Genomic DNA, 9,159 nt, shown 5'->3' on the forward strand with positions numbered 1-9,159 from the left:
TTCTTAAGTACTTAACAATCAATAGTGGTAAACTTACGACTCAACCCAAGTGTAAGTCTTTTTAAATGCTCAATACGTGATAATATTGATCATTCCTCACCTTGCGAATTTATACTTGACGAAATATATCACCACAATTAATCTGATGGACTTATGACACTATTACCATTGCCACAACAAAACAAATGAAATGACGCGTCTTTGAACCCAATTATCTATCCCTCTAAAGATATCTCTTTAGCCTTTGCAATCAAATAAAATATTCTTGTTCTAGCCTCTCTCTAAAGGTTGCACTACATCCCACTATTTTTCTTCATTAGAACTCTAGCTCTTTAAAATCCTGTTCGAGTGGTGTCCCACCATCTCTTAAAAATTTCCATACAACCACTTTACTTACAAAATATTGGAAACCCACAACCTTAGATTCTCGCAAGTCGTAATTACTATACAAGAATTCGCTTAACCAACAATCTTATTATATAGTTGCATCCCATCACAATCCATCACGAATTCTTATTACCATTACACTCAGTCAGCCCTGACTATCACTATGAAGTCAACCTTTTCATCAACATGACACCTAAAACTCAGGTATACTCATAAATTTAAAGGACTAACCCAATCTTGGTACGCACTTTTTAACTAAAATCTTCAATTTCCTTCACCAAAGTATACTCAATGGAACTTTCTTTATCCATAAGCTTGTCATTTTGGTATTAAGCCACTCCCTTATGGATTAAAATAAAATCATCAGTCTTCATGCTACCCTCCTTCTTTTCAACAAACAAGATAGGAGCACCCCACTTGGAAACACTAGGACAGATGAACCCTTTATCAAGAAGCTCTTGGATTTGAGCCTTAAGCTCTCTTAATTTTGCTGGATCCATACGATACAGAGGGATGAAAATGGGGCAAGTGTCAGTTTTCAAGTCAATCCAGAAATCTATATCTCTATATGGAGGCATACCAGGCAAATCCGTAGGAAACACTTTCTTAAAACTCAGATTCTACAAGAATAGGCTCAATAGAGGGAGACTCAACCTCAATATCCCAAACATGAGCCAAATAAGCCAAATAACCATGCCCTACCAGTTTCCTAGCCCGAATAGAGGATATGATCTTAGCTAGCTTAGAATTGTACACCCCTTCCCATTCTAATCTTTCCATACCGGGGATCTTTAGAGTTACCGACTTAGTATTACAATTAAGCTCGTTATAATAGGGGGACAACCAAGTCGTGCCTAAGATTATATCAAGTCATTCATATCCAGCATAACCAAATCAACATAAATCTGAAAATTAATAACCACAACAGGACAACACGATACACATGGGTGACTATGACTGACTCTTCAATTGGGTAGAAACATGGATGAGGACATCAAGTATATCACAAATAACATCAAATCTCGAGGTAATTGAACTGACACATACAAATAAGTAGAATTCGGTTCAAATAAAACAATAGCCATCCGGGCACAGACAAGAGTAGCTCTTGTGACCACTGCATCACACCCTCAAACTTGGTCTTACCCGAAAAAACATAAAACTGAGCCCTGTCCTCTTGACAGGCAACCTTATTGCCTAGTTGCACTACTCTTCTACCTGTATTACCATTTCCCTTGCCTCCACAGCCTCGCTGATTTCCTCCTCATATGCCCATGTTCTCCATAATTTTAACACACTTTATAACTTATATTCTATTGATGAACACTTAATTAGATCGCGGGGGTTAGTTCGGGTACGATTCGGGATCCATAATTGTGACTAGGGGAAAGCAGGGGAGACTGAGCTGAGATTCTGTCTCTACCTGTCCCGCTCTGGCGGGAGAAATCCCGCACTAGCATTTTTAGACTACTCAATCCCCTTAGCTAGGATAATCGTTGCCAACCTAGAGTCAACCCAACGATACACCCTCCAAAATCCCTTTACGTTACTTTAACACTGCAACATCCTCGTCCCCAGGATATACCTAGATTCTCACACGCTTATCAATGTTTGCAATGCGCGTCCAAATTTCTCGCATATGAACCACATCATAATTTATCTAGACCCTTGCACGCAATCTTGTGATGACTTGTTTTTCACAACAAGTTTCACGACAGTCAAGAAGTTATAACACTACAACATTTCATGTCTACAACAACCCTAAAAAAGTGTGGCCTAAACTATGAAAAAGTGTGGCCTTTTTATCAAAGGCCACACTTTTTGACTTTAAGGCACGCTTTTCCAAGGGTGGCCGAAAGAAGCGTAACCTTAGAGTTTAGGTGACACTTTTCAAGTGTTGCCTCATTAGCTACGCTTAAAAGCATAGCCTAAAAGGGAAAAAGGCCACGCTTTGCAGCTACGCTTAAAAGTGTTGCCTTATCAGCTACACTTTCAAGTGTGGCCTATGCTACCTTATTGCCCACGATTATTAAGTGTTGCCTTATTGCAGCATGCAGTTCCAGATTACAAATTACAGATTCCGGATTGCAGCATGCAGTTCCAGATTTCACCATGTAGTTCCAGATTGCAAATTGTAGATTCCACAAAACAACGTTAAACAAATGCATGAAAAGAGGCAAACTCAAAAAGTTTTAAAAAGCATGATGTGATTTAAAACATCCACCTAGATTTTGAGTCAATGTAATATATATATATATATATATATATATATATAATTGTCTACAAAATGATGTGATCTGGAACTGCAGTAACATAAACATATGGACAAAGATTTCTTATCTACTTGAAATCAAAATTAACACAAGAGGCAAACTCAGAAACACAAAACTATGTTTTTCACAATTCTTAAACAATAGACAGAATCTAAAATAAAACTCAAAACTCAAAGATATCTTGAGCTAACTAATATGTCATGCAATTGATTTGGCTAAACAAAAGTACCAAGGGAGAAGACAAAATCTAAAATAAAATGAAGATAACAAACAATAACCTATGAAGATATGGAATTGAAAGTCATAAGACATGAACAACTTCAAGTGGCTCATAAATTTGAGCTTAAACAAACTCTTTTTACTCGAAATGAATACATTGAAGCTAAAGTAACAACTAACCTTAAAGAAATATTACCACAATAAGACATCCAAAAGTTGATCAATTTAGTAGGAAAGGATAATTTATAAATCGAGGAATGAAACAAGACTCAAATCTTTTCTATTACAGTAACCTATAGCCAAGAAGTACGAATTTACACTAGCCACATGAGATAAAAGCTGTATTGAACTTGTAGTGATATATTTAATCAGATATCAAATTCTCTCTAAAGCTGACTTCGAATACAAGCAGTATCATGTTTAAGCCTTCCGATACTGCCTAAACTCCAATTCTTAAGGTGGAAAAAGGGGAAGATGACACACCTAATTCTCACAAAACAGAGTCACAATCACACAAGATCAATGCCAACTCCAAGTCAACTTCATGCCAAAGAACAGGGGTAGCAGGAGAAAAATCCAAAGACACTCTAAATCAGGTGCCTACTCATATTTATCGAACTACTCCAAATCCCCAGAAAAATGCTAATAAGGATATATTCCCTAAACCAGCTCCCTGCACTATTATCAAATCGTTTACTGCTCGACTAAGACAAAATCAAGCTAAAAATGATATTCCTATTGACCTTGCGACTCATATTATCACTACTAGGCAAGGACTACCGGTTGGAGCTACAACTACACACACAAATCAGCAATGAAATTAGGCGAAGGAAAATAAGATATCATATGAGCAGGTTCAAATGAAGAATAACTATAGGCAGAACTACCATACAATGGGAATACCTGGTTCACCGCAAGAGAAGACAGGGCAAGACCAACAATATCAGCCTAAGGCACAGTCAGGTAAGACACTTAACTCTACTCCTTCTACTCATAATAACTATAATAATCTTATTGTGTAGGAACAAACCAGCAAACAAGAAGAATAAGAAAACCATCTTCAAAGGTTTCTCAATATAAATTCTAGATCAGTCATGCCAAAACTAGAGCTACTTGAATGATTCAAACATGAAGTTAGAAAGCTTGCAAATTAACTACATCAGTAAGACAACTACCCTAAAGAAGACTTTCCGAGAAACTAAGAGCACTAATTAGCCAACTATCACAAATTTACAATCACATAGGATATAGTTCTTTAGGATACTAATTTGCTAACTTATTGTTCTGAAAAGAACATTTGAAAAAATAAAAAATACCTATTGAAGAACAGGATCATGAGTTGACCCGGAAGCCTTTTACAGCTTGTGCACTACCCACATCAATAGGTGAAGCAATGTTAGATCCGACACACCCTGGCATATCTCGAACATTCAATCTAGGGTTGTTTTGAAGCAATTGACTAAAGAAATGTCGCATTTCTTCTCTCATTTCATTCATTTATTCTTTTAGAGAAGTGATTTCATTGGCATGTTTTTGTTTTAGATTGTTAGTTTCCCCATCTTTCTTCAAAGAACTTCTTGTCACTAATCTACCATAGCACCTAAGTCGACCATGTTGCTTCTTTCCAAACACTGTCGTAAAAGCATCATCTGTAGTTTCCCCATATTTTTGGCGATTCTGAAGTTCAGCCTATTGAATAAAAATGACATCCATATTAAATGTAAGACATCTTTCTTTCCAGGTTAAATAAGTTAATGGTTCATTAAGTTAACTTTAATTGACATCCCTTCCAAGCAAACTATCTAGCGACTCAAGCATATTAAAATAAAATTATCACCCTCCCAACAATATATAACTTTTAAACCTGAATTAAATTCATTATTAATCCACTTTAAAAAACTTACTATTGCAACTTGAGTATCGGCCTGAATTTCCTTTCCCGTCTTTGTATGAGATGCAATAAACATTTCAGACTTTGATGGTTCCTCATTGTTTTCTTTGGTTGCACGCTACAAATTGTATCAAAAGAAATTAAAAAACGTATCAATAGTCAATAAGGAGTCTTTGTGCGTTAAAGGTTATGGAGACCACAATCCATCTATTTGAGGAATGCAAATGGACTAAAAGTGTATGGCCGAAGATGATACAGTGGACAGTGGTTAGAAAAAAATAGTACAAAAAGATGAAATTCGATTTTTTTTACGAAATGTCTACTAAGTATTACCCATGCCACACGTACTCTTGCAAAATTAATAGGTCCCATTCGATGCCTCCACTTTTACTTTTTCCTATTTTGAGAATTCATCTCACACATGGCCTATAATTAAATATAAAGAGATGTTTGAATTAATAAAAAAAAAGAAAAAGAATAGATATGATGCAAAAATAGTTGAAGAGTAAAAATGCACTATTTTAGCCTTACTTGAACAATTGGGTGTTTCTAATACTCGATCAATTGACGGAATTGACCTTCTGGAATGTCATCAGGACGTTTTGCTAGCATATCCTCAATGGTACTATTTTTATCAAAAAATCTCTCTTTAATTTTTTGCTTGTGTCGCCTCCAAGCTTCACGAAAACCATTGATCACCCACTTCTTTCCTTCTACTAGAATTAAGAATTTCGACTATGCAAAATAAAATATATTTAGCTTTAGTCCGTAAAACAAACAATAAAATATGCAATCTCAAAATTGATTGTTCTTACATTGATATATACTCACATGAGCTTTGTAGTATCTTTTGGCACCGCATGCCAACTAGTGTACATCAAGTTGTTGAATCTAGGATTCCTTGAAATTGTTCCTATAAAGTTGGTAAATTCCAACACTATCTTACCAGTTGGTCCCACTTCTTGCCCTTTGTCAAATATCACCTCCTTTCTTTCTTCCAAATTTCTTGCGTTAATATCCTTACATGTTGTTTTTCCTCGGACTTTTTTCGGCTCCAATATTCCTAGATTTATGTAACACTAAGGAAATAAGAAATTTATTTTATATAAGTAATAATCTTACAACGCTTAACACATACCTACTGTACTACAATCAATACCAATTTCCTCGTCTATAGCACACTCATCCCGTCGGTTTCTTCTTGATCCACAAGATCATCAGCAACTACTGTGTGGTTATCAGTTTTTGTTTCATCACCTATGTGTATCGCTTGTTTTTTTAAAACTGATCAAGACTAGTAGCTGGTATGACCGACTTCCTCTTTACGTGCTTGCATTTTGGTAGATCATTAATATCATGTTCTTTCTATAGCCGTTGTTCTTCCAGAAACTGATCAAGACTTGTGGTCGGTAGGACTAACTTCCTCTTCACCTGTTTGAAGTTTAATAGATCTTTACTATCATGTTGTTACTTTACATTACTAAGTGTTTCCCCAGTCACATGTACTGAATCAGTAACACCTTTCTTGGAAAACGTTTGGAACCTAAAGTTGTGCATAGGAAGTTTAATTCCTTTCTCTTGAATGGACTCTCCAGATTGAAATAAGCTCTTTTTAGTTTGTCCTTTCCCAACAACCATATGTGAGGTACCAAGCTCTTCCCTTGAAGACGATTGAATTACTGATTTGTACTCAAGCAATTTACTCTTTCCTTGTACTGGAATGAAATCCTCAGAATTCTTTCTTTTATGTGCTATTGGTTCATGCTCTTTCTTAGCTTTATCATTGCGTTCGTTAGCAAGTTGTTCTCTCCTAATCTTGATTTGGTTAGCCAATTCCGTACTTGATCGGTGTTGCATATCAAAGTTCAAATTCTTCAATGGACTTTGAGCTTTGTTCGTATTCGAACCCTTTTTCTTTAGTGCTGCTGATTGAGTCATTATTCCCGCTTTCTTTTAATTTCTTTATTTTCTTTCCCTACAGTAAGTTAACCTACAAAACAATAATAAGGTGATTGTTAAATAGAAAAAGCAAACCTGCAAAGAAAAGATGGTCTAGCCTAATAATCATATACGTTCTAGGATTATTAGATAGAAAAAGCTACAGAAATCTAACTTCAAAAGATTTAAATGTGTTTCCTTCACAGTGCTAATGAGAACGAGTAGTGAACTAATCATTAGTTTCCAGAAAGATAAGGGAGTATTACATACAGAGGATTGATTTCACTGTGCTGCCTGTAATGTCCAATGCCTGATAATAATAGGAAAAAATAAGTATTTAGATAACAACAACAATTCACATTTACTGATCGGAAAGCAATTTAATAATTGTAACATGAATACTCCAGATATTACTAACCTTATTCATAGTAGTTTCTGCTAACAAACAGTCAAATAAAATAATAGTAAGCTAGAATTACAGATTCATCAACAAAACAATAATTACATAAATTAAAGAAGCCAACATAAATTATGGACCAAACAACAATCATGCGAATAAACGAAGCCAACAGAATACTTAGATATCTTAAGGTGTTTGTACAAAAACAGTTAAATAACAAAAAGAGTGAGTTAGCACTATATCGTCATCACAAAAATAATAAAACTTATGGTGTGTCATCTTCAAACTCGTCTTCAGACTCATCTTTCAACTCATCTTTAGAATCGTCTTCATACTCATTTTCAGACCCGTTTTCACACTCTTCTTTAGACTCATCTTCAAACTTTTCTTCAGACTAATCTTAAAACTCCTTTTCATACTCGACCTCAAGTTGTTGAGTAACAAATTCCTCTGAAGGCACATCAATAACATTTTCTGGTACATAAGTCCTTACTAAGGGAACTTCACCATCATCTTCTGGTATGGATGGTCCCATCAAGTGTTCAGACAACTCATTTTCATAACTTTGTGGGAGATCAGATTCAAATTCATCACTCATGTTAAACAAGTCTCTCGGAACAGTCTTCATAACATAATGTCTATCTTGATGATATAGATCTTGCATATAGAAGCATTGATGTACTTGCGATGCAAGCACAAAAGGCTCTTCCTAAGAGCATTTCTTGTTAAAATAGACATAAGTAAGGCCATAAATATCTTTTTCAACCTCATACCAATCGCACTTAAAAAAAACAACCTTAATATGACTATAATAGTCTAACTCAACTATATTAACTATTCTACCATAATAACTCAAATCTGCAGCAATCGGCTTCTTATCCTTTGAACTTGCAAAGCTCGTAGTTGAGGCAACAAGTGTAACACCACTATTTTGTGTTTTATGCCTTGCATCACGCTGCCTAATATGGAATCTATATCCATTAATGAGATACCCAGAGTATCTTTTAGCAATACAATTTGGTCCTCTAGACAATTGTTTTATCAAACTAGCCACATCCTCTTGCAAAGCACGAGTTTCAAACCATTGAGAGAAGTTTTAACTATGATCCTTGGCCTTGCTCCATTTAGATCTTCGCGGATGATTATTAACCTCTTTCGCATGCTCCCTACACATGTACTTTTTTGTTAAAATGATAAATAAAATAGGTTAAAAATTCATTATACAAAAGAAAATACTATATTAAATTAAAGTACCTAATATATTCTTGAATCTCATCACAATTTCCCAATAGGTATGAATGTGCCTGACTTAGTGACTTGTTATCTAAAATAAATGGATCAGTTTTCTTTTCTCCTAAAGGACATCCTTTTTTAGGAAACACACTCATTGTTTCTGCATCACTTGGGTCACATTCATCATTATTTCGGGCTCTTCTGTTAAATTTGGTTTGTACAGCCCCATGCAATATCTAGAAAATAAATTCATACGGTCTATTCCCACACGTGCCTCTGCTATGCAACCTTCAGGATAACATCTGTTGCAGATATATGATTCGAATGTACCTATTTATATTTCAGTGGAATACATCCATCGGTTCTGAACTGGACCACCTAATCTCACTTCATTCGCCAAATGAATAGGAAAATGAATCATTATATCAAAAAATGACGGAGGAAAAATTCACTCCAATTGATTTATTGTTTCTCTGATCTCCACTTCTAAGCAATCTAGTTCCTCCAATGTGATAACTTTTTGACACAAACATTGGAAGAAGGAACATAGACGAATCAAAGCAATAGCCACATGATCTGGAAGGATGCTTTTAATTGGTATTGGAAGCAAGTAATGCAACATGAAATGAGAATCATGGGTCTTATAACCAGAAAATTTTCTTTCATCCAGTTGCATTCATATAGATATATTGGAGGCACTGCCATCAGGTAGCTTGGCTGTCTTTAAAACTCCACAAAAAACTGATTTCTCTCCATTTTTTATTGAGAAGCAAGCTTTTGCAAACTTTGTTCTCTTATTATCGCCAATATCTTTTGGA

This window comes from Solanum verrucosum, unplaced genomic scaffold, assembly GCF_900185275.1.
Source record: "Solanum verrucosum unplaced genomic scaffold, falcon-dt-bn FXZP01000178.1, whole genome shotgun sequence".
NCBI classification, from domain to species: Eukaryota; Viridiplantae; Streptophyta; class Magnoliopsida; order Solanales; family Solanaceae; genus Solanum; species Solanum verrucosum.